Below are 27271 nucleotides of genomic sequence, written 5' to 3'. Positions count from 1 at the left end.
GGAAAGCAGTTTATAAACACAGTAATCACGTAGTTCATAATAATTAACAGGTATGTACCAATATAGGAAGCAAGTTACATAAAACAGTGTTTCCCAATCTTGATCCTGAGGACCCAGTGTTTGCTGATTTGTGTTCCAACTGAGCTTTAAATTACGAATTGAACCCTCAATTGAATGAATAAAATGTATAATCAGAGCATTTGAATTATTTGTAGAAATGGCTGGCTGCACAGGCCCCAATTAACACTAATCTAGGGCTACCTAATGTTAACTCAGGTAAATTAGTCCAAGATTAGTGCTGATCAGGGTTTGTGAAAGCAGCCAAAAGAGTTGGATATTTCAAGTTATTTCTAACATTGCATTACGTCACTAACTGTTAGTTCAGCTGGGGGATCAATTTAATAATTGAGAACTTACTTGGAACACAAATAGCAGACACAGTGGGCCCGCAGGACCAGGTTTGTGAAAAACTGACATCAATGATGAGATATATGTATATATTTATATATGTGTGCATTGCACAATTATTATTTTTACTTGTTTTGTTTGTTATGTTTAATAAACATGAAGTTCTCAAAAGTGTCCTTTAGTTTGCATCTTTCAGGTTAATCAAGCATTATTATTGAAAATTGTTTAAAATTGAAATCTTTTTTAAGCTTTCCCATGATTTGAAATTCAAATGCAAATTCTTATATTTCAGAATATAAAAATACCAAGTCAAATGCAAATAGTTCAGCAGATTGCATTTAAATTATTATTATTTATGTTTTAGCAGGCACCCTTATCCAGGGCAACTTACAATTGTCACAATTATATCACATTATTTTTACATACAATTACCAATTTATCCAGTTGTTTATACTGAATCTAGGTAAAATACCTTTCTCAAGGGTACAACAGCAGTGTCCCTCACCCGGGATTTAACCCACAACCCTCCAGTCAAGAGTCCAGGTATAATGAGGTATAAACACTGCTGTTTAGGAATAGAGCACTTTCTTTACTATACACACATTCCATTTACATACAAACGTTTCATACGTCTGTGGTTTTACAGGCGAGGCTGAAGTTGGCTTCTTATTCGCCAGCTTCTTATTCGCCAGCTTCTCATTCACACAGCTTTTAGTGCATAAATGTATTTGTCTATGTTGAAGAAATAGCCTTGAATTTAACTGGTTAAATCACTTTGGGCCACCGATTTCTCTGCCGGTACCTGACAAGGGGCAAACCCTCTGCAAGCTACACCTGTATTTAGCCCAGCCCAACGTGGTTTACTGGGGCAGAACAGCAGGTACACTTGCTACATATGCCAATCGCTCAGCTTCTTATTCGCTCTTTATGTATCTATGTTGAATAAGTAGCCTTGCATTTAATGGGTTAAATCACGTTAGGCAGCTGATTTCTCTGCCGGTACCTGACAAGGGGCAACCCCTCTGCAAGCCTCACTTGTATTTATCCAGGCCCAACGTGGTTTACTGGGGAAGAACAGCGGGTAAATATGCCACATATGCCAATTGCTCAGCTTCTGATTCGCTATTTATGTATCTACGTTGAATAAGTAGCTTTGCATTTAAAGGGTTAAATCATATTGGATTGCTGATTTCTCTGCAGGTATTCAGCGAAGGGCACCCCCTCTGCAAGCTACACCTGTATTTAGCCCGGCCCAAAGTGGTTTACTGGGGCAGAACAGCGGGTACACTTGCTACATATGCCAATCGCTCAGCTTCTTATTCGCTCTTCATGTATCTATGTTGAATAAGTAGCCTTGCATTTAATGGGTTAATTCACTTTGGGCCGCCGACTTCTCTGCAGGTACCTGGCGAGGGGCAACCCCTCTGTAAGCTACACCTGTATTTAGGCTGGCCCAATGTGGTTTACTGGGGCAGAACAGCAGGCAATCATGCCATATATGCCAATCGCTCAGCTTCCTATTCGATCTGCTTATTCTCATCAAATTGAAATGTCCCGGCCCGAATATAATGCATGCTGTGACTTTGATGTTTTGTTTTTAAAATATATTAATGTTCAATGCATTGCTGAATTTGTTGCGCTCACGTATCAGGTGGTGTCTGGAATGATCCAAATGCAATTAAAACAGCGGGTGGAGGCGTGAAATAAATATATTTATAACTTCTCTTATGCAATTATTTCAATAGCGATTAAAACCCTTTGCGGTCCATTTCAATAAATTAAAAGTAAATCAGCTCATTTTTGCTGTTTAATCTACTCTTTGTTAATAATACAAGTAAAACTTCAAAGAAAAGTTTGAAGTATCTGGTATTGCCAGACAGTCTCCCATCCAAGTACCAACCAAACACGCATATTATTATTATTATTATTATTATTATTATTATTATTATTATTATTATTATTATTATTATTTTAGCAGACACACTTATCCAGACCAACTTACAATTGTGACATACAATTACCCATTTATACAGTCAGGTTTTTTACTGGACCAATCTAGATAAAGCAGCAATGTGTCCCCCACATGTGACTGAACCCAGTCAAGAACAAAGTGCTCTAACTGCTACTCCACAGATGCTGCAAGCGACGGATTATGCTACCCAGCTCCTGGTCCAGGCCCTGGTACTCTCCCGCCTAGACTACTGCAACTCCCTCCTGGCTGGCCTCCCTGCGTCCGCCACCCGTCCGCTCCAGCTCATCCAGAACTCTGCTGCCCGCCTGGTGTTCTCTCTGCCTCGCTTCGCCCACGCTACTCCACTACTCCGCTCGCTCCACTGGCTCCCGATCACCGCTCGCATCCAGTTCAAGACTCTTGTACTAGCCTACAGATGCCTTGACCAGACTGCACCCAGCTGTCTCCAGACCCTCATCTCTCCCTACACCCCCACTCGACCTCTCTGCTCCGCCTGCACTAGAAGACTGGCTCTACCTCCTCTACGCTCCCCTGCCTCCAGAGCCCGCTCCTTCTCCACCCTCGCACCGCAGTGGTGGAATGACCTTCGTACAGATGTCAGGACTACCCAGTCCCTGACCACATTCCGGTGCCTCCTTAAGACTCACCTCTTCAAACAGCACCTGTAGAACTCCTCTGTTTGTATCCTTCATTTAAATGTGCTTTATTTTGCTTTTATCTGCCCCCTATTTTACTGCATTTAATCCTGTACTTCAGAATACTGTAATCTGCCAAGTGTTTAACCTGTAGTACTTTGTATTGAATCACATCCTGATGTAACTATCACTATTTAATCATATCCTGATGTAACTATCACTATTATCTGCTGTATTATTGAATTGTGGTTTGTCACACTTGTACTTTGCTTGAACAAAAGTTATTGTATTTCTTGCTCTTATTGTATTACTTGTATTGTAACACTTGAAATGTATTTGCTTACGATTGTAAGTCGCCCTGGATAAGGGCGTCTGCTAAGAAATAAATTTAAAAAAAAATAAAATCAATAGTGTCTCGTTGTATAAGGCCACAGAAAATTCACGATTTCACGTATTTGACTGCCTACCTTGAAAAATGTAAATATTGGTGATTTCTGGCTGAGGTATGAAATCAGATTCCGAAACATGGCAAAAATTGCATGCTGTTTTTTGTCAATTCCACCAAACTCTGTGGATGCAGCACGAGCAGTTTCTGCATATGGACAGGTTTTTACACATCAAAGACAAACCACGAGTGTTGAAACTGCAACAAGATACACGATTATTATTATTTATTTTAGTACAGCAGCAGTGTCCCCCACTTAGGATTGAACCCACAACCCTCTGGTCAAGAGTCCAGAGCCCTAACCACTACTCCACACTGCTGCCCATGCTGGCCTTCAACAAATAACTAGTTTTCTGCTCACGGGCCAGATAATTTGTGTGTGCGTGCGTGCGTGTGTGAGTGTGTGAGTGTCCGCGTGTCTGTGTGTGTGTGTCTACAAGCATCAGTCAGTTTCGCCCTATTTCCCTATTAAACATAGAAGGCAAGATTTTCTTCAGCATTATTGCTCAGAGAAACGTTCTTCATTAATGGTGAGGCAATACCAACAGTGTCTGAGAAGCCAGTGAAGAGTCTGGGGAGATGGTACGACGGGGATCTAAAGGATACAGTTCGTGTAGGAGAAGTTAGACAACAAGCAGTGGAAGGGTTGAAGAGCATAGATAGCAGCACTCTACCAGGCAAACTAAAACTCTGGTGCTTTCAGTTTGGTCTACTGCCGAGGTTGCTGTGGCCACTGACTGTGTACGAGGTTTCTTTGACAACAGTAGAGAAGCTGGAAGCTTTAATCAGTTCATATATCAGGATATGGTTGGGAGTTCCACGCTGCCTCAGCAGAGTGGGACTTTATAGTAAAGGAATACTGCAGCTACCAGTGTCCGCTCTAACTGAGGAGTTTAAGTGTGCCATGGTCAGACTGGAAATGACATTAGTAGAGTCACGTGACAAATGCGTAAGGGAGGCAGCACCTGTGTTGAAAACTGGAAGAAAGTGGGCGGCAAAGAAAGCTGTGGAGGATGCAAAGGCTGCCCTTCGAATTGGTGATATCATGGGGCAAGTTCAGCATGGTCTCAGTTCAGCTCCTCCTACATGGCACAAGGCAGCCCCAGCTCAACGGAGGAAGCTGGTAGTCAACAAGGTGCAAAAGCAGGAGGAGAGGATGAGGTGTATAAAGGCCATTTCCCAGGCCAAGCAGGGAGAATGGATGACATGGGAGAGTGTGGAACAACGCAAGATTGGCTGGCAAGACCTATGGTCAATGGAACAGAGCAGGATCAGTTTCCTCATCAGGTCAACATATGATGTTCTCCCATCACCACAGAACCTAAACCTCTGGGTAGGAGAGGATCCCTCATGTCCTTTGTGTTCATCACCTGCAACATTAAGGCACATTTTGACAGGATGTAAGGTGGCTCTTAGCCAAGGACGGTTTACTTGGCGCCATGACCAGGTGCTGCGATGTTTGGCCTTAGCATTGGAAGACAAGCGTAACATGACCAATAAGTTGCCACCTGTTCCATCAAAACATTACACACAAAAGACAACATTCCTCCGCCCAGGAGAGCAACCACCAAGAAAAGGTGTTAAAACCAATCCTCGCCCAGGACAACTGGAAGCTGCTAGAGACTGGAAAATGCTGGCAGATGTTGGTCAACGGCATATTTTTCCACCTGAGATTGCCACCACTAACCTTCGACCAGATATTGTCTTGTGGTCTGGATCAGCACGCCTTGCTCACCTGGTAGAGTTAACAGTGCCATGGGAGGATGCTGTAGATGAGGCGTATGAGAGGAAGAAACTGCGGTATGCTCAACTAGCCACTGAAGCGGAACAGCGAGGATGGAGAGTCCGAGTTTACCCAGTGGAGGTGGGTTGTCGAGGATTTGTGGCACACTCTACAACCCAGTTTCTCAGAGACGTCGGATTCAGTGGCCAAGAGTTGCGTCGCACAGTGAAGAACTTATCTGAAGCAGCAGAGAGGAGCAACAACTGGCTGTGGTTGAGACGGAAAGATTCTGGCTGGGGATCTCAAGCACATTAGAAAGAAAGAAACACTGATGTACAGGTAAGTAAGCTGGGCTGAGTTGAGTGGGGGACGGAGGGGGGTGATGCTGGGATACCAGAATCACTGTCGAGCCCTCTTGAGGTGTCATGGGCTAGTCGACGAAACACCGAGGATGGAAGGTGCCCACTTGAAGTCCCCAGAGATGTACCCTACTTAGCTCAATCCAGACGGTTGTCATGCTGATGTGCTGGGGAGACCGCACTGTGGTTGATCCCTGGAGCCAGCATCGCAGCGGTTGTGTGTGCTGATGCGCTAGGGAGGCAATAAGCTGATCCCTGGAGCCAGCATTACACTTCAGCCATCAGCACCAGACAGAAGGATATCTACATCATCATATGGAAGGAAGCGCAAATGGATGGAGACACATATGGATCACACTAGTTTACTGTAAAGCTACATCTTAGTTGGTGCTTATCTTGGCGAGAGCCGAGTTCAAATCAGCATGAAGTTTTAACATCTACTCCCGTGTAATGGAAATCTGTGTGTGTGTGTGTGTGTGTGTGTGTGAGTGTGTGTGCGCGCCCGCCTGTCTGTCTGTGTGTGCGCGCGTGTGTGTGTGAGAGAGCATGCTTGCGTGCGTGTCATATATAATTTAGTGTGTGTAAAGAAAAACGGTTTTGTCACTTGCACTAAACCCTGTTTTTAACATTTTGTTTTTCAATGTCAGCATAACGCTTTACAACACAGTCCGTTTAATTACTGTATACAAGTTTTAAATGTTTACAAAACTCAACAATGTTGCCAAATTTTTCATTCAAACTTGTTTAGTTTTAATCAATTTTGTCTGCTTGTTACTTTTTTCAGCCAACACATTTAAATGACCCTTGTTTGTTACATTTTAAAAGATTGTTTGACTCAGTAGCTACCATTAAATGTTTCAACCTCGGTGACTTTCTTTGATGCGCTATTAATTTTTGGCAACTTGCAAATTTTTTCTTTTACATGAAACTTGTACTTCTTATATAGGTATATAAATGTCAATTGCTGTGCATAAACGAATCAGCCAAATCAATTGATATGACATGTAGTTTTCTAGCTTGCTATTTATTAATTTATTTATACATTTATAATATAAACATGTATTCATTTCTACATTTATTTATTTAAAAATATTTATTTCTAAATGTATTTATTCCTCTATGCATTTATTTAAATCATGTATTTATTTCTACCCAATAAATAATTCCTTTATTTATTTTTAATTAAACGAGGAACTACAATTTATCAGAGATCAGAGATTTAGACAAGGAAGCTACATGCCACTCTTGTGTGCAATTCCATTCTATGGTATCTACCTTAACAAACAGGAAACTAGAAATGTTGACAGGAAATCGGAGCTGGTCAGGCTTGGATGTAAGTTTAAAAAACGAACGCATTTCAACAACTGCGCAGTGACGCAGCGGGCTAAGGTCGTGTGCTCTTCAAGAATGCCATGTTGCAAGTTCAAACCACGGGATTTTTTTTTTCCCCACTGCGATATGTGCTGTTTTAAAACATAAATAATTTGTTTAATATAAATGGTGTGGATATCAAACTGTTTGCACTCCCTGGTATGTTTTGATGTTGACCAACATATGGAATCACATGATTGGTAGATGTCCAGTGATTTAGCTTTTCTGTTTGAATAGTCGCTACACACCCTTAAAAAGTGGACGGAAGAGGAAGGAGGAGAATAACAATTTTACCTTAGTTTGATGACTTATATCTCATTGTGTATAAGAGGTATGTACATTTTTTTTTCACAACTGAGGTAAGAAAGTTTCAGACTTTTGATACTGGTACAGATGGTAATTCTAAGTGATTTCGTTCTGCCGCTGCAACATGGTAAAAACAGCTAAACTCTTTGAGCTGTATAGAGACTCGGTAGTTTCAAACAAGTGTTTCTAACTTGTACGAGGAACTATCGTTCCTCTCATTTTAAGATGGTCTGGTAAACTGACTTGTCCACTGGCTGATTGGTCCACTGGACTTCCATAGATTTCTCATGGCATCTGTTCTGGTTCGCATCCGTTTCCCAGTAGTGTTATTACTACCAAAGGGGGAATCAATTGCACACACAAAAGATGAGGTGAGAACTAAGAAGAGAATTCACGTTTTCAACAAAGGAAGTTGTACCAGAAACTATGTAAGCAGGTGTATATACATACTGTAGGATAAAAAGTCAAACTTATTTTAAAGACATTTCATAGTCTACTCCACCTTCCCTACTATGATGGACAGATATCGTGCATCACAACACCCTGTTGCATCATAATTCTTAAATATTATATTAAACTATTACAAATGTACACAATACATTTAATTATTACAAATCAATGTTAAAAACCCAAAGTCCATAATGTTTACCCTACAAAGTTCCACTTTTTTTTTTTAATGTTTCAAACTCATTATTTGAAGTGAAATGAGTTCCCACACAGAATTAGTTCCAGGAGGTCGGCCTCAGACAGCTGATATCGCCCACCAACAGCTCGCATTTTAGCAGGCAGCATTCTCACACAGCCTGTTGTGTTATGGTCCTGATGGAAAACCACTGCCTCTCAAACACTTGAATGTACACACCACAAAAATCTAAATAACTTTAAACTACAAATCCAATCAAATGCTGAGTACTAAATATTTATGCTCCAAAGGATACCACTCTATCCCGACCATTGCAGAGATAATAATGGTTGAAAATCTGACTTCACATAGAACCCATATTATTTATAATATTTTAGCAATAATTATGCATGTTAATAATTTTAAAACTGTCTAAAAAAGCAGTGCCAAAATGTGCTTCTTTAACAATTTATTCTCAGAATACACCAAACAATAAACTGGAAACAAAAGGTGAGAGTACAAATAAAATTAAAATGCAGGCTGTTGTTTCTCCAAGAAATGTAGTATGCTACCACAATTATACAATACAAATTATTGCCTGGGACTTGGGTTTTGGTGAAAGTTATGGGTCAGTATTATTGTGTATATGTTCTCAGTTCACAAAATAAGCTCAAGATAGCAATGACTGTAAGTAGGCTGAAAAACAAGTTTAGGTCATGAGGTCATGTAATGACAGGGCATACAAGAAATAGGCTAATTGAGCAATGGTAGAAGGTGAGCAGCAGAGAAGGTCCATCTGTTCAAGTCTCTTCTGTGTACCTCTGCCCTACCAGAGAGAAAGGTAATTGCACAGCTATGGCCAAATGTTTTGCATCACCCTTAGAATTAACAAATTTTTGCGGATGCATTTATTGTCTTTATAACTGCATAAAATAAACTGCTTGTGTTTTCTCTCTGTATACTAGAGTCCTGTAACCCACTGTGTTGGGATTAAATAAAAGTGTGTACATTTTACTCATTTGCTTGTAATATTGTATTAATGGGAATTATAAGAATTCTAAATTAAAGTAATCAAACGAACAAAACCCAACGCATCTCTGCCACATGAGTTGGTAGGCATTACCGCTGTGTCGCATTACTCTATTTTATGCGTAATGAGACATCATATTAAAGCACAGGTATGTTGTTTACTGTTGATAGCAAAGTTTTTTTTTGTTTTTTTTTTAATAAATATATATATAAAAAAATGCTCAGCACTTCAAACAAAGTTCATTTTTTGTCCTTTAAATAATATGTTAAGGGCAGCAGTGTGGAGTAGTGGTTAGGGCTCTGGACTCTTGACCGGAGGGTCGTGGGTTCAATCCCAGGTGGGGGACACTGCTGCTGTACCCTTGAGCAAGGTACTTTACCTAGATTGCTCCAGTAAAAACCCAACTGTATAAATGGGTAATTGTATGTAACAATAATGTGTAAGAAATAATGGAATTGTATGTAAAAATAATGTGATATCTTGTAACAATTGTAAGTTGCCCTGGATAAAGGCATCTGCTAAGAAATAAATAATAATTTATATATGTGGAATGAATTTGCACCTCTTTTTGCCTTACCGCTGGCAAGTGGCTGGCATTTTTAAAGCATGTGCATGTCAAATCATGGCAGTCTCCACGATATTATGATGGCACAGTCAATGGATCGATACTGGTTACATTTTGGTATTGTGTTATAGTGTGGGTACTTGTATATCACCAAACACTAAGTGCAGAAAATAAAGCAGCAGTAACTTTAAAGGAAGTCATAAAAAACATAAGGTTACAAAAGCATCATTTCAAAAAATGATCTTGAAAAGCATATGTCTTGATTTCCCCAGAAGGTATTTTGTACATATTAGATGTTTGGCAGAAAAGGCTGCAAACATAAATATGTTTAAAGCACATCCTGTAGTGCTGCACTTTGAGTAGTTGGTTCTACATTAGTGTTGTGTTATTGATCCAAACATAGACTATGTTGAGACATTCTCTGTGACATGAATTTTAAGATGCAGACTTACATCCTATGAATCCAGTTAATGGGCACGCCAAGCCACAGTGTCAAGAATCATTAATACCTGACTGTTGTAATGGGCAATGTGGAATAAGTTCATTGGTCTCTACTTACTCCCCTATGTACATGCATGCATCAATTATGCACGTTAATTGGTTCTAAGTTGTTATTATTGGCAGACATTTCTCAATGCCTGCTCTGCAAGAAAGGCATGTACTGCATTTCTGTGACTGATGACTACACTATGTAACACAATTTTTGTTCCTGGGTAGTAAGTGTTATTTCCTAATTGCTTATGCCTCAAAAGTATAGGAAATGGCTATTATTCCCCACAAACTTTGCTTTTGTGACCAGGAGTGATATTTTGAAATTTACCTATTTCCAATGAGAAAACGGGCAAATTTGTGTCTTTTCGTTCACATAAAGTCAGAAAAAAACAACATATGAATCAAAATTAACATGTATTTATACTAAAGTAATACAAAAATGACTACAAAAGATTTAGAAGTGAGTAGTTTTTCGAGATTTACGATTATACTGTAAATCACTTTCACGAATCAGCCCCCAAATGTAGTCTCCCATCATGTTCTCGTTATACTGTCCTTCATTGACAGCTCATCCAGGAGCCTCAAAGCCGTGCTGCTCCATAATGGTAACAAGTACCCGTCTCTTCCCCTGGCTCACTCGGTGCACCTCAAAGAGGATTACAACAGCATCAAAACCTTGCTGGACGCCTTGAAGTATGATGAGTACAGCTGGGACCTCCAGAAGGTGCTGATGCCACCACTGCACATCAAATTGGGCCTTTTGAAACAATTTGTCAGAGCTCTAGATAAGGAGTCGGCATCCTTCAAGTACCTTCAAGACTTCTTCCCTAAGCTGTCTGAGGCAAAGGTCAAAGCCGGTGTCTTCGTCGGACCACAGATAAAGAAAATCCTGGAGTGCAATGAATTCCCCAAGAAGCTCACTAGTAAGGAGAAAGCGGCTTGGAACAGCTTTGTCGCAGTGGTTCGGGGCTTCCTGGGCAATCACAAGGCTGAAAACTATGTGGAGCTGGTTGAGACTCTGGTGAAGAACTACGGCACAATGGGCTGTAGGATGTCCCTCAAAGTCCATATCCTTGATGCTCATCTTGATAAATTCAAGGAGGACATGGGAGCGTACTCGGAGGAGCAAGGCGAGCGCTTCCACCAGGATATGCTGGACTTTGAACGCCGCTACCAAGGACAGTATAACGAGAACATGATGGGAGACTACATTTGGGGGCTGATTCGTGAAAGTGATTTACAGTATAATCGTAAATCTCGAAAAACTACTCACTTCTAAATCTTTTGTAGTCATTTTTGTATTACTTTAGTATAAATACATGTTAATTTGGATTCATATTGTAATAAATTGCCCCCACTCGGGTTCGTTGCCCCTTTACAAATTGACCCAGCACACAAGAAATGGGTTTTTCTGCGCTGACGCGCTATTTTAATTATCATACAAAACAAAATAAACACAAAACAACACCTAGCTCCTTTGGAGCACTAACTAAAACTTCCACGAGCACCCTGACTAAAGTAGGACGGCTAAGCCGTTTCCCCACAACACAAAACAAAACACACAATATTCTCACACTTGACAACTGCTTGGAAGCAGAGCACCTTCTCTGCCTCCCTCTCCTCAGCAGCCCTGTGCAGACTGACTGCACCTCTTATATACCCTGCACCTGGTCCTAATTTACAATCACTACCAGGTGCAGGGGATCATTAACAATAAACCAATTAACAAATTAAATTAAACAATTAACCAAACTAAGGTTTTCCTCTGGGAGATGTAGTCCCATTCCCCCAGGACTACACTATCTTACACTATGTTGTTTTTTTCTGACTTTATGTGAATGAAAAGACACAAATTCGCCCGTTTTCTCATTGGAAATAGGTAAATTTCAAAATATCACTGTCCTGGTCACAAAAGCAAAGTTTGTGGGGAATAATAGCCATTTTCTATACTTTTGAGGCATAAGCAATTAGGAAATAACACTTACTACCCAGGAACCAAAAAAAAAAAAAAATTGTTACACTGTGCTATTTATCTCAATAGCGACTCCTATAGGCTATATACACTTTATAAAATTAATGGTTAACATAGAAGAGTTAAAGGAGTGCTAACCAATGTTTTAAAATCAATTTTCTTATCAAGTTAAATTGTTTATCTTTTTGTTCTTTGCTTGACTAGATTTTTTTCTGGCTCAAATGATCAAGCTGCAATCAGGCCAAAGAAATCAGAATGCATGCAACTGTTTATTTAGAGCATTGTATATGAAACTATTGCGTATCTTGAATTTCAGTTACAAAAAAAAGGGGGAAGGAAAAAACCAAAAGGATGAAAGTAATAATAACAAATGTTGCACTACACTTTGAAAAATGTAACTTTTCAAAACAATGAACTCCACTTTGTATGCCCACAAAACAGTTGTCCATAATAAATCTGTTATTATAATCTGATATTGGCTTACAATGTGTTGAACATGAAGAACAACAAAACAGTTACGTAAAATCCTTTATTTAACAAGACCTAAAAATATAAAACAACTGCCAGAAAGGATTAGACTCAAAACCAAAATCTTATTCATATTTGCAATAGCTAAACATTTTCCCTGAATACTTGTGTGAGCATCCAAAATTAAGAGAGACCTCCTTCCCTTAACACTTCAAAACACAGATTGTTTTCTGGATTAGGGGACCTCTCTGTAACCTGTTATCCTTTTTTTAATTGGTTTGAATGGAAAACAGAACAGATACACTCCAAATTTAAATAAGGCATGACCTCTACCTGCAGTTTTCCACATGCATAAAATCAAAAGTACTAATTTATTGACTGTGCATTTCAAAACAGTTTTTAGGTCTTATTGATGAACAAAATGAGGCTATCCCACAGTAAAAGTAATTGAATGCCAGATAGGTCAGTCTTTGATTTTGGGGGCTTTTTATTTATCCAATCTTAAGGTTTGGGGCCATTAAAAACTTTTTAAATGTTAAAATGTCTCCATGGTTACAGCTTTTGAAATTAACATGAAGGTTAACATAACAAATTATATTAAACACGCAAAGTCACTATACTTAACAGATTAGTAAGAACAAAGATTCAGCAGCTCACTAGAGGCAATTTATTTGATTCTGACTACCTTTCTTTGTGGAAATATACACATAATGTTAATATCTTTAATTTCCGTCTCATATTAAAAATAGGAAGTTAATCCAAGAACTGCTAGTAAAGGACAAGAATTATTTTAAATTTCAGTATTATAAATTTCAAGCTCATGGGACATCAGCAATTTACCATGATGCTCTAGTGCTTTATATGTCAAGTGCTCAGTCTTGTATTTTATCCCTGTTTTGTCCCAAATTGTGACATGCCCAATTTTCCTGATACTTCACCTCACATATTGCCTCTTTTTCCCATAAACTTAGCTGCAAATTTGCCAAACTACTGAATTCTGGAGGCAAAAGTGCATCTTGACTGGTCTTGTATTATTTGTTTATTTAGCAGATGCCTTTATCCAAGGCGACTTACAGAGACTAGGGCAGGGATGGCGAACCTTTTTTAGCTGGAGTGCCCAAAGTTGGATTTTTTTTTAAAATATACATCACTAAGTGCCAAACGTAAACGGTAACTTTTTAAAATAATATTTACTTTCTTTTTTTTGTAATTAAGTTTTTATTAAGCAAACATACCAAAAAAACAGCAATCCACAATACAAAATAATCAAGAACATTACATGAACTAGGACAGAACCCTTCCATCAGCCCTCATCCCCTCGCAACCTCCCCAAACCCTGAACCCCCCTCCCCCCTCTCTTGTCTGGAGAGCAGGTGTGGGGGAACAATATTTACATTCCTATGACTAATGGGACTTCTGCTGCTGAATATCTGCTGACATTTTTTCAACCCGTGGTTCATAGAAGCACACTGAAACAGGTTGTCTTACTATCTCCCCAGAAGAGGTCTCTATACAACAGAAGCTTTCAGCATGAACAGCTATCCCACTATTGCAGATATTTGCTGGGTGCCATACCTAACAAAAAATGGCCACAGTTAATATTGCCCACCACATCCCCTCCCCCCATCCCATCCATATCCCCATCCCCATCATAACTGCCAGACCAAACATACACTCTCTCTCTCTTCAACCCCATCCCACTCCTGTTCCCCTTTATACTTCACTGGGCACTTAATGCTGGTCTCCCCTCACCTCCCATAATTTCCGCTTGTCCCTGAGAACTCGCAATCTGTCCTAAGCAATTCCCTTACATCCCCATTCCCTGTCCCTAAGTACACTGCACATTCTTTTTTTGTAAATTTACAGACATAAAAAGCAATAGTGATAGTGCACCTCACAGGGACCCATCAACCTTTGCATATGCCCCTCTATATATTTTGGACAATGACTCTTTAATCCTTATTCAAGTAAGATCAATCCATCTTAATTTTATATAGCGCCTTTCATAGTAGAACATCATCTCAAAGCACTTCACAGCATGTAAAAGAATAACAGTGCATCATACAATAAATACATAATTTGAATATTATATTGCTAAACTACCGTAAAATACATAAATCACATTTCATGACGCATTAAGTTTAGAATTATAATGCTAAACATCAGTAAAAGCAACAATCACATTGCATCATACAATAAATATAAGACGTTTGCTCAATTGGCGCGCTGCACCAGTAACCCTGGCCATAATTGTTTTGTTTTTTTGTTTGCAGTTGCACACAGTGGCAGCCATTACCGCTGTACCGTCATTTTTTTCCAACTGTATATTTACTTACATAAAACATATCTACTGATTTTACATTTTGTAAAATAACTATTTAAAAGACGAGTAGCAGATAACATACTTATTAGAAAAAGATTTCTGTGGTGTCAAACTACCTTGAAAAAAAAGGAGTATCCACAAATGTACTCTACATATCAGAGGCATAATTTATTTTGAGACGATTGTTTTTTGAGAATTTACAACCTGCTTTTCCCCACTGTATGAAGAGGGGTAACATACCACAGTATGACCCATAATTAAGATTAAAATAGTATTTAAAAAAAAAACAAAAAAAAAAAACAGTGCATCAAACAAAGATTACATAGTTTGAGATACGAGTATGTGACAGTGAAATATATTTTCGGTATTTATGACAAGGGAAAGGTTTGACAATCAAAACTGCGTGGGACATTTGCTTTAAAGTTCAATGCACGTGTTGCCGCCAGTGACACCTGCAAAAGACCTTGCACTGCACATTAACACGTGTGCGAAAAGCTGTACATCTTTTTAAAAAAAAAACGTAAGCCGAAAGTGCTTGGTTATGTAATTTCAACCTATTTTAGGCTCGCAGACCCCCGACCCCGAGTGTAAAGTATGAAAGATTGTGGCCATTTCTCCATTTAGTACAGGAGATGACGGTCAGTAAAATGCTACGAGCATCAGGCTAACGATCCCTTCCTCCCCGCGTGTCCCGCTGACACATCCATAGCTGACCACAATTACATTTGATCCTCCATGGGACAGACTTACTGTTTTTGATCAGCTTTCTGTTCCCAAGGTACTTGAATAAAGCAGCTCAGCAGCATAAACAGCCAATCATGAACGTGTAGATAATAATGGCTACAGTTAGCGCTGCTTAATTACTGGGGGCGGGGCCGTCCTTGCAAATCAAACTGACTGGCTTTCCAAAGTGCCACTCAGAGGGCGTGCAAAAAAAAAAAAAAAAAAAAAAAAGCAGATAACTGCTCACTCGGCGTGCCAACAAATACGACTCTGCGTGCCACTCTGGGCACGCGTGCCATAGGTTCGCCATCGCTGGACTAGGGTGTGTGAACTATGCATCAGCTGCAGAGTCACTTACAACTACATCTCACCCAAGACAGAGCACAAGGAGGTTAAATGACTTGCTCAGGGTCACACAATGAGTCAGTGGCTGAGGTGGGATTTGAACCGAGGACCTCCTGGTTACAAGCCCTTTTCTTTAACCACTGGACCACACAGCCTCCTGTAGAGTACCTGACAAGTATGTTTGGTGTGGGCTTGTATTTTATTTATTTTTTTACCATGGTAAACTATTATAAAGGGAGTGGGATACGGATCGGCTGCCAGGGAAACTTTTTTTTTTTTTTTTTTTTTTTTTAATTTAGTCGTTGCCAATTATTTTTATTATTTTCTCCCAATTTGGAATGGCCAATTATTTTTAGGCTCAGCTCATCGATACCACCCCTGCGATGACTCGGGAGGGCGAAGACGAACACATGCTGTCCTCCGAAGCGTGTGCCGTCAGCTGACTGCTTTTTTTCACACAGCGGACTCACCATGCAGCCACCCAGAGCTACAGAGTTGGAGGACAAGGCAGCTCTCGGGCAGCTTACAGGCAAGCCCGCAGGTGCCTGGCCAGACTACAGGGGTTGCTGGTGCAACCCTGGCCGACCTAAACATCCCCCCCCCCCAGGCGACGTTTGGCCAATTGTGCGCCGCCCCCTGGGAGCTCCCGTCCGCGGAGCGCCTTTACTGGATGCACCACTCGGGAGCTCCAGGGTAACTTTTAAGTAAGTTTTTTTTTTCTGTGAACGACTGCTGTGGTTAAAGTGTATAATGACCTGTCAGTGGCCTCAAACTAGGGAATATACAATGGAGTCATTTGTATCACCCTCTTCAAGGCCTTTGACACAGTCAGTTAGTCTGATTGCTGCTAGGCTGGTCCATTTGTGATTTAAAACTGTTTTATCATTTGGATTAACTGTTACGGTACTGGTTCAGTCTAATGGGTCCTTACACATATGTATATATTGAACATTTGTTCTCCATTGTACCCTAAAAATTAGTTCCTGAATTGTGACTGCCGTGACTGCTACAATATTCAGTGCAGGGATGTCTTTGGCTGCCATTAGCCAGAAACCTATTTTTGAGGGTCAATACAAGAGAAAATGTCATACCCAATTGTTGCGGAGCCGAGTGACGTTATCCTGCAGACTATCACTATATTTGAAAACTCAGGGTTCAAGTCACTTCCTATGGCAATGTTGTGTGTAGAGCAGTAGTAATTCAGTCACAAGCAGTATCCCATTGCAAGAGTTTTACTTAAAAATAAGATGCAGTCCAATAGTACATAAATAGCAAGGTCAGTTTTAAAAACAGTTCAGCAACACACCTCTGGATTAGTCCATAAAGTGCAAAAATATATTGTAAATAAATCTCAATAGAATAGTGAACGTCGTGCCGTGTCAAAAAAACATCCAACATGTGCAAACAGTGTCAAAAACAATAATCTGGAGATTATTTAAAAATACTTTCAAGATTAAAAATAAAGAATACGGTATCAGTTACAGCAGTATCCTACATGACCACATGGTCCACGCCTTCCTTCTGTATAAACGGCCATCTTTCCTTTATTGACGCCCTGAACTCATCAGTACTGGTAAACATACATTTAATTAAAATGTAATTTAATATTCATGCCCCTTAATTTTACTCCATTATATACCCAATATATAACTAAATATTAAAAATACACATTTTAAACAGAAAGTTTACCGACAATTGTCAGTGTTAATCTCCCCAGACAGATTAAACCGTCACAACATTATTTTATATATTTGTACAGAGGAGATGGTAATCTATTCAGGAATATCAAGATATTTAGTGAGGACAGGGAGTGAGGAAAAATGGGCAATAAAATCCCACTGTTCTGCAAAAAAATGTTTGTTTACAAACTTTTGGCTTATAGTGTATAATGATAACTGTATTTTGTTATTTGAGTTATTATGTTCTGTTTATATCTTATCTATGATTCAATCAGATGAATATTGTATATTATTAGAAATATTGCACTAATATATATATATATATATATATATATATATATATATATATATATATATATATATATATATATATATATATATATATATTATAGTGGTGCTCAGTGATAAACTTTGGACTTTAATAACTTTGGGGGGGTTTGTCGGAATTGCCCACAGATTTGCATGTTCCATTGACTTGCACTACCTGGATACCAGTTTTTTAGTAAAAGTTCCCTTTTTCCCCCTATACTTAACAAGGGTTTGTTGCAGGTTTACCTGCGTTTTTTGCTCTCAGGTACAGGCTACATGGTACTGAATATCTGCACCAAGCCGAGTAAGGTACACATGGTCTTAATCCTTTACATTTAAAAATGGTCTCATATTAGAACAGTGTTAAGGAATAGAATTTGTTTGTTAGCAACACTTCCTACTCCACTGACCTCCTCTGTCACCTTCCATCGAAACCTCCTCCCTCTTTCTCCCTTGGTGTGCTGCTCTTTCGCACCTCCCCTCTATTGACTCCTTCTATCAACTCTGTAAATTCGGCTACCTCTTCTCCTCCTTCACCTCCTGCCTCCCTTTGCACCCTTACCTCTCGACCTGCCCGGTCCTCCCCGCCCGAGCCCTGGCTCTCCTCTGTGCTACTGAACTGCGCTCTGCTGAAAAGAAATGGAAGATAACCAAACTCCTTGCTGCCTTGGATCTCTATCGCTCACTCCTCTCTTCCTTCTCTTCACTCACCTCTGCCAAACACTCCTACGTCCACTCTATCATTCAGTTTCTACCAACAATCCCCATAAACTTTTCTCAACCTTCTCCTCCCTCCTTAGTCCTCCCCCTCTCCCATGTTCCTCTATCTCAGCTGACAACTTTGCCTCCTCCAAAATCACTAACATCTGCAAACTCTTCAATACCTCACCTCCTTTCTCGCCCTCCCCTTCTCAATCAGTCCCCATCTGCAACCCCTACTAATTTACCCTCTTCCTCCTTCTTGTCCCCTCTGATCTTTTCTACCTGCTCCAGGGCCATAAACCCACCACGTGTGCTCTGGACCTCCTCCCCACTCACCTTTTCCAGGCTGCTGCCCCTGCTCTACTCTCTTTCATTTCTCAATACCTCTCTACTCTGTGGCTCCTTCCCCTCTGCTTTCAACCAGGCCTGCATCACCCCCACCTTAAAAAAACCCTCCCTTGATCCCTCATCCCTCCAGGACTACCATCCTTCTCCCTTTCCTCTCTAAAACCCTTGAGTGAGCGGTACATCGCAAGATCTCTGCTTTCCTGTCAAAACATTCTCTGCTCAACCCCCTCCAATCCGGTTTTCGCCCGGCACACTCCACTGAAACTGCTCTTTGTCACTAACTCTACTTTCTGCCCGTGCCGCCTCCCTCTCCTCTGTCCTAATTCTCCTTGACCTCTCTGCTGCCTTTGATGCAGTCGACCACTCTATTCTCCTGTCCTCCCTTGCTGACCTGAGAGTCTCCGGCACTGCTCTTGCTTGGTTCTCCTCCTACCTCTCCGATCGCATGTACCGGGTGTCCTGACATGGCTCACCCCTCCTGGACTGTCTCCCTGCTTACGCTATCCGTCTGTTCCAGCTCATACAAAACTCTGCTGCTCACCTTGTCTTTTCCCTTCCTAGTTTCTCCTATGCTACTCCGTTGCTTTGCTCCCTCCACTGGCTCCCTATAGCCGCTCGCATCCAATTAAAAACTTTTGTACTTGCCTATCACTGTCTCAACCTTTCTGCCCCCTCCTATCTCCAGACTATTATTTCAATCAATCAGTCAATCAATCTTTATTTTATATAGTGCCTTTCATAGTGGACCACCATCACACAGCGCTTTACAAGATGCAGGAACAACAATAAAATCCATAATACTTTAAATACAGAGAAATGCATAATACATGATATACAGTAAAAAAAAAAAAAAGGATAATACATTAAATACAGAGGAAAGTGCATAATACATGATAGTAACATAATAAAATAGTAGCACCAACACAGCAGCTAATGCAGATATTATATATTTCTCCCTACACCCCTCTGCTCCTCTGCCACTGGCAGACTATCTTCACCGTCCTCCGCTCCCCCACCTCCAGAGCCCGCTCCTTCTCCACCCTTGCACCTCAGTGTTTGAACGACCTACCCACAGATATCAGGACTGCTCAGTCCCTGACCACCTTTCAGCACCTGTGTGACACACCTGTTCAAACAGCATCTGTAAACCTCACAACTGTCAACTATACTGGACTATATTGCACCCAGTTGTATCAGTACGTGCACTTAACTGCTCCACACTTTGCTGTATTCTACTACTGCTCTCAATCATATTTATATGTTCTGCATCTTGTACTTGATTTTACAAGCATATTCACATTTTTTTTGTAATTGCTCTTATTTGAAATCGTTCTTATCCATTTATTGTACTTACTACTTGCTCTTAATGGAATTTACTCTTATAGCGACTGCTCTTAGTTGTAATTGCTCTCAAATGTAATTATTAGGCTTCCAGGCCCATAGGGCTGGGAAGCCTATTGTTATTGCTGAGATTATTATTATTATTATTCTTTCTACCAAAAGTTTCTCGAAAACTGACGAAATTCGGTAGGATGGAAGATGCTTATGGGAAGTTGGTAAATGTTAATTGAACATATGTCGTAGGTCACATTTGCCTAAATGTAAAAATTCGTCTTTCAAAAACCACTTATTGCAGAGTGCTGAAAATTGGTAAACGTCTTGAGGGATAGTCCAAGATTAACTGGTGTATGTAAGAAGCAGATTGTGTCGTATGGCGGCCATGCTACATGACATCAAAATTGCACGGTACAGACATCATAATCACATACTACAAAGATCTTCTCCCAAACCGCTATTCTGATTGAACCAAAAATTGGCACACATGATTCTAGTGTGGTTGTCTTTAACCGTTTGCAGTCCTATGTCAGACCTGGTCCGACATCGCAATTTTCCCTTTCCGGTCCAATGTCGGACCCTGTCCGACATCATCAAAAAGACGCAAAAAACAGGTCTCTAGTCGTTTTTTCTCCGGAAAAAGCAGAGAAAACCATTCAATGGCCGAGTGAGACCGATAGGAGCCGAGAGAAGCCGAAAAAAAGGCGTATCTCATGAATACTGATAGACCCGACTCCACATAGATAACACGGAGATAAACAAACAAGATAGCTGCTTCCACATCCAGCGCTCAAAGAATATCACAGACATTTGCAGAGCTTTTTTAGATTTTATTTTAGTAATAAAATAACGACTTGGATCACATTATTGAGGAGTTTGGTGATAAAACGAATGATTTATCGGTATGTACTATTATTAAGAGGCATTTGAAAAATATAGCAAACAAGGGGTGTGGCGGGGCTGGAGATGCAGTACTGAGTGTCCTGTTGATATGCAGTGCCTTTTAAACCTGTTTTACTGTGAAAAAAATACTTTTAAACAGTGTGTCTAAAATAAACTGCGCATGTGAAAATAAATTGGACCTGACGCACCTGAGATGCGCTGAATAAATGGACCGCTAAGGGTTAAACGTTGTTCAAGTGAAGTTGCTACAATAAAAAACATGGTGGCCACGTTGGATGACATCATCAACTCCTTATAGTGCAGATAGGGCCATGGTTACTATGGAACACATATAGTAACCCATGTATGCTCTATAAAAAATGTCATTGCCTTTGACCTTTGACCTCTCCTAAAGGTCAAATGTAAAACTGGCTTATAACTCCTGATAGAGTGCAGATAGGGTCATGGTTACTATGGAAGACATATAGTAACCCATGTATGCATTCTGCACTATTTGCTAAAGTGTTTGATACTGGTACTGACATTCTGCGCTATTTGCTAAAGTTTCTGGTACTGGTACTGGCATTCTGCACTATTTGTTAAAGTGTTTGGTACTCGTACTGTTACTGGTACTGGAAGCCATAATGTTGCTGGCAATTTGCTCTTACTTACTACTGATATTATTGCGCTTATCTGTAATGTTATATTTTGTATTGTGATAATTTGTAATGTGATATTTTGTAACAACTATAAGTTGCCCTGGATAAGGGTGTCTGCTAAGAAATAAATAATAATAAATAAATAATAATAATAAATTAGTGTTACATGAATACAATCAATGTTCTATAACGTTAAGTGCGACTATAATTGACATTATACATTTCATTTAGCTATTTAGCTGTCATACACTACATTGTGAACATGATAATTGCCTTGATTTTGTACCAATCTTCAACAAACTTTTTTTATTTTATTATTACAAGCCTCCTATAAACGGATTGCATTTCACTATAATCTTTCACTAACTGTGTGCTTATTACAGGATTATGATGACCCTCTGTATGTGCCTGCATTGATTTTCATATGAGGTAATGGCTGCAGATTATTATAATAATAATAATAATAATAATAATAATAATAATAATAATAATAATAATAATAATAATAATAATTATTATTATTATTATTATTATTTATTTCTTAGCAGACGCCCTTATCCAGGGTGACTTACAATCGCAAGCAAATACATTTCAAGTGTTACAATACAAGTAATACAATAAGAGCAAGAACACATGGTTTAGTTAGTTGTACATTTCTTTACAGTATAAGGGGAGTTTATCTGTGTGATCTGGGTACTTTCTTTACATTGTTTAACAGTATTGAGAGAGTAACTTTTCTGTCTGTGATTTGCTATACGTTCATAACAGGTACAATAAATTGCTAATTACATTACTTATTGTGTATGATATGTTCTCTCAGTTATAATCAAGATTTGAACATCTATTCTCTTAACTCTTATTAGCACTTGCAAAAAAACTGTAGCTGAGTTTCACTTCATTAGTTTTGTTACAGTCAGGCCATGTGACCAACCAAACAGGAAGTGATAAAACACCAGGAAAACATTTTCTTTATTTTGTATTTGTTTTGTTTTGTTGCCTACAGCCTGAATATGAGTTATAAAACAAGCAAAGCCATTCATATCCTGTTACATGTAATTGGACCCCATCTGACACCATTAGTTCCCGACCAGAAACAAGGAGAGAGCATATGTGTCTCTTTTTTAAACAATGGCTAAGACATTTTGTTGTGAAAGGAAAACAACAATTATAACAGAATAAAATAAGCTTAAAATTGCTAATATTTTATCGGTAAAAAAAAAGCTTTATTCCTTTTTTAAAAAAGTCCTTCCACTTTCAAAATACAAACGACATTGTTAAGGCTTCTCCTTTATTTTTATTTTTTATTTTACATAGTTAAGTTAATCTACATTAGGGTTTAGTCATGTAACAATGGCTTTTCACATTTTTTTTAAACTAACCATACTGAATATTAATACATGTATATGGAAATATTACAGAAAACTTAATCTGGTCTCATCAGAAAATGCATGCTTGTTAAGAAGTGTCCCTGAAATGTTTTTTTGTTATGCAAATTGAATGTGACTAATATGCAGCTAATTAGTTTCAATAAAAACACCAATAATTATAGAGATCTGTGATAAGTATATTATATATTCCAGAAGCAATTAGCAGCAACATATGGTTAAGTTTAATTAAAATAACTAATTATACACAACCACCTCTCCAAAACTGAATGGTATTTAATTTGTATAATTATGAGTATATCTTAAACAGATGAGAACAAAAACTCATTCTTATAGTGCTTTTGGTACCAACGTCAATTATCATTTTGCTAAGCAGTGTACACAAACAGCTGCTATTAGAAATTGCATTTTGTTTAATAAACCTTAGGACCATAAGACCATGAAATGAAGAGGGTATACGCCTGAAGGGTTTGACAGAAAAGTTTGAAATAAAGTACCATACCAGAGAGAAAATAATTGGAAAAATAAATGTCTTGCTGTACGGTGTTAGTTATGCATAATATATGCTTATCAGTATGCAGATTTAGCAACAGTACGTAATGGTATTTAACCAACACAGTGTTCTAGAAATGGGGTTTATAGTTGGCTGTTGCCACAACAATTTTTCTATAAATATGTCATTATAGCCCCTTCCCCATACTCTGTATTACTTCTTATCCAGATCCAACAGCGAATTCTATTATCTCCAGCACCTGACTTCCTGCCCACTACTCTCACGACTATATGCATAGATGTACCTATGAAACCTCCACTGGAAAGACTAAGGTACTCCAGCCCTTCCCCTTTATCCTGTAGCAATATCTACATATGATAGCATCGTTCTCTTCTACACCTCATATCGCACAGTGAGTTCCGACTACAATAAGACATTCATTAGTGACATCTCTACAATGAAAGAAGGGAACTGCAACTTTATGTCCAGGTCCACTCTTAGTTGCCAGTCCTGTTGAGGCCAACCTTGTCTGGCTTGATATTGTACTGTAGTACTTCCCATCTTCTTTGTAAAATTGCATATAGTGGCCAAAATTTTAAATTGTTAACAGAATTATTCCACAAAGGAGAAAATGCAACAAATAAAAGTTGGTTATAACCAGATATTTGTTTTATTTTCATTTTTTTTCAGAATTTAATTGTGCTGGTAACAATTTAGAGTAAAAAGGTTTGAGAATATGTCTAGTATGACTATATACAGTTTGGATGAAGCTCAGTTAATTGTACATCCCTGCCATCCCATGCAATATAGTTAAAATATTTCACTTCTGTTTAGCATTATGAAACAAGAGTTTTCCCATGCTCTCACATGTATATAGGACAATGGGATTGAACCTTATTATATTAAGACATTTATTCAGGCATATTTCAAGTTTTAGACAAGTAAACTGCTACACGTGATGCAGTGAAAATCAGGAACATGTTTTTATATTACTCATATTCATTTGCAATGAGAGATAAAAGAGAGCAGTTTAATGTGAACAGTCTTTTTTAACTTGAATTATTCTCTATGTAACCTTTCAGATTCCACTTCATTAGCCTTTTATAAATTGTTAATGCTGTGATGGCACATATTTCCTTCTCTGTCTTCCAAATAACTGCAGCTTGATGCAATTGTATCCACTCCAGACTTGCCCACACACATGAAAGCCTTTCAAGTGCAGTACACATAATTTCTAAATGATAATTACTTTGGACAAACATTATTAAGCAACTGTCAGTATTTTAGTCCACAGAGATCTAGGCCTTGAAGCAGAATATATATATATATATATATATATATATATATATATATATATATATATATATATATATATATTGGTAACATGACTGGCAGTCAAGGCAGACAATGGCAGGAATAGCACTCACCCAGAAACAGAACTGCAAGTTTAGTACTTTTATTATGTACACAAAACAAAAAGGTTTAAACAAAACACTGTAACCAAACAAATAAACAAACAAAAACCTAACTCCCTTCACCAAGGGACCCAGGACCGGTGACAGGGAACCTGAATGGTGTGGCAGGGTCAACTGCAGGGCCGGCCGGTGACCTGGTGCTTGTAGCTCATGGCAAAGGTGGAACACCTGGGACCGGCACAGCAATGTCTGGTCCACTAGTGAGAGTGAAGTAGGCGACAGGGGGAACAATTGTGACGTCTGGAGACAGCGCAGTGACGTCTGGGGTATCAGGGAGAGGGAAGTAGGGGACATATGGGACACACCGGCAGGATGCCTAGGAGCATGGGCCCCAGGATCTGACCTACTGGTGCCAGATCGGTGCAGTGGGGTGGTGGTCTCTTCACTTCCTCCCCCTTCTCTGTAGCCCATAGCTCCTCCCTTTTTGGATTTGAAGCCAGTGGCAGTGGCTCCTCCTCCTTTGGCTCTGGTTCTGTTGCAGGTAACTCTGGTTCTGACGCAGGCAACTCTGGTTCCGACGGAGTTGCCTGCGTTCTCTGGTTGTGGCACCAGCAACTCTGGCAACTGCAGCAACAGTTGGCCTCTTGTTGCACAGCAGTGGCCAGTATTAATGCCCTTAATATTTCTTCCCATTCCATTTATTTTTTTTTTGGCAGTTCTGAGCTGGGTCGGTAGGGGGCGCTATCCACTTCTCGCCCCATATGTGGTAACATGACTGGCAGTCAAGGCAGACAACGGCAGGAACAGTACTCACCCAGAATCAGAACTACAAGTTTAGCACTTTCATGCTAACTCCTAACTCCCATTGGCGTACTAACTAAACTCTTAAGGTTCTAACTAAAACCACACAGCTAAGCTGTTTACCGGTTACACATTTCTTTCACCGTACCTTTACTTACAGGCTGCCAAAACAAGTCTCTTCGACTTTCACACAGACAGCCTTCCACACAGACAGCTAAAAATATAGACCTTATGGCAAACTGTAGTGGCAAGTTTTCTGCAAGTTTGCTGCAAACATGTGGTGAATATTTGCAGCAAACTTGCCACAATGTCACTTTTCACATGCTAATTACTTGTTCAGGCAAACAGTTGTGGTGATGTTCTGGCAAACAGTTGTGGTGATCTGGCAAACATTTATGGTGTTGTAATAGCAAAATAGCAAATAGCAAAGTTCTGGTGAACTATTGTGAATATTGTGAGAACGGCCATTGTGAATATTGTGATTTGCTTTTTTTGTACTGATGCAGTGGAAATGTATGAAGCATTAAAAAACCTAACGTATTTTTAAATATCTGTTTTCTAAAAAAAAAAATATATATATATATACAAAAGAAAGTATACCCACCAGCTTGTGATTAAAGTTTTGATAATTAAGCTAATGTATTTAAACAGTGGAACACAATAACATGTAGACAGTATCTTCACTGCCTAATGTCTTTACTTAAATATTCTTATAATACATGTTAAATATTCTCATTACACATTTTAATCCTAGAGAGTCACAGCGAACATAGAAACTATTTTGTTTCACTCCAGGGTGTGTTTTGCTGACCGCATTTCCGCTTATAAAAAGCATGTTATTTCAAGGTAGCTATATCTTGATCCATATTTTCTTCATCTTTATCAGCCTATAAAGTAATTTGAATGTAAATATGTATGTAACAAAGATTAAATGAGTCACATTTTATGCCAGTGTATTGATGAGTCCTATTTTAATTGGCTTAATGGCAGATACTTAGATCCCACACCATCATTAGCCCCCTTTACTCACTTAAAAAGCACTGAAAACTAGCTTTAAAACTTTATTCAATAGACAATCAGAATACATAAAACACTGAATAGAATGCAATGTCAAGTACAACAGCTGTACATCAGTTCCCATTCACTAAATATTACATTGTAAACTAAGCTAATAATTAGAAAATGATAAGGTATCACAACAAAATAGCATTCACATACTTGAAGTAGCAGTAGAAAGATAAAATTGAAATGTCTTAATCAAATAAAATGCACTCTGTTTATAAGAATCACATCCATCCCGGATTATTTGATTCTTATAAGCGATTGATTCTTCTTATTATTTGTTTATTTAGCAGACGCCTTTATCCAAGGCGACTTACAGAGACTAGGGTGTGTGAACTATGTATCAGCTGCAGAGTCACTTACAATTACGTCTCACCCGAAAGACGGAGCACAAGGAGGTTAAGTGACTTGCTCATGGTCACACAATGAGTCAGTGGCTGAG

This window comes from Acipenser ruthenus, chromosome 1 (genome assembly GCF_902713425.1).
Source record: "Acipenser ruthenus chromosome 1, fAciRut3.2 maternal haplotype, whole genome shotgun sequence".
Taxonomy (NCBI): Eukaryota; Metazoa; Chordata; class Actinopteri; order Acipenseriformes; family Acipenseridae; genus Acipenser; species Acipenser ruthenus.
Note: the sequence above shows the minus strand (reverse complement) of the source record.